Genomic DNA, 823 nt, shown 5'->3' with positions numbered 1-823 from the left:
TCATAATAAGCGCGCATAATATGCGTGCACAACATAGACAATGTACGCCTACGTGTTTGAGACAAAAACATGTAACAAGAACAAATATATTTTTATATATAAAGGCAGGCTCAGGTCGACACGGAACTCAACTCAACTCGTCGACATGAGCGTTTTGCGCAACTGAAAGGAGCTGAACGCAATTGAACGAAACTGAAAAGAATTGACAGTCACGCAAATTTGTCGACATGAGTCAGGTTGAGTTGCGTTGAGTCCCTTTCAGTTACCCATGTTCTACTTTTTGCGGAACTGAAATATATATATACATACACACACACACACACACACACACACACACCCACCCACCCCCACACACACAAACACGCACACACACACACAGCATGTAATAATCGTATCTAGCATAGCCTGGTGGGTTAGGACTGCACGATATCCTATAGTTTCTGTGGTCTAATGGGTATTATACTTGTCTTAACAGCGCTAGGTTGCAGCTGGTTCGAATGCTGCCAGACACTTTGTTTTCATACAACCGAAATAAAAGGAACTTGTCGTTGATGAACTACGCTTGATACGATTATTACAACATGTTCCTATTTTGAGCACTGTTATTATTATTTATCTATTTATATTGTGTTCCACATGTCACGTGGATATATCAAAGCGAAGGGAAAACTTCTATTATATTTATAAACAGGGGCGGATTTAGGTTCAAATTTAAGAGAGGGACAGAATGTAAAAAATAACCCCAATAAGAAAGGGGGGTCGTGGAAATTTGGATTCCTGACTTAGTCATATAAATTTTTTTTCCATGAATGGATGAATCTCA

The sequence above is a fragment of the Anneissia japonica genome, unplaced genomic scaffold (assembly GCF_011630105.1).
Source record: "Anneissia japonica isolate Jap-2015-1 unplaced genomic scaffold, ASM1163010v1 scaffold987_len1640505_cov201, whole genome shotgun sequence".
Classification (NCBI taxonomy): domain Eukaryota; kingdom Metazoa; phylum Echinodermata; class Crinoidea; order Comatulida; family Comatulidae; genus Anneissia; species Anneissia japonica.
Note: the sequence above shows the minus strand (reverse complement) of the source record.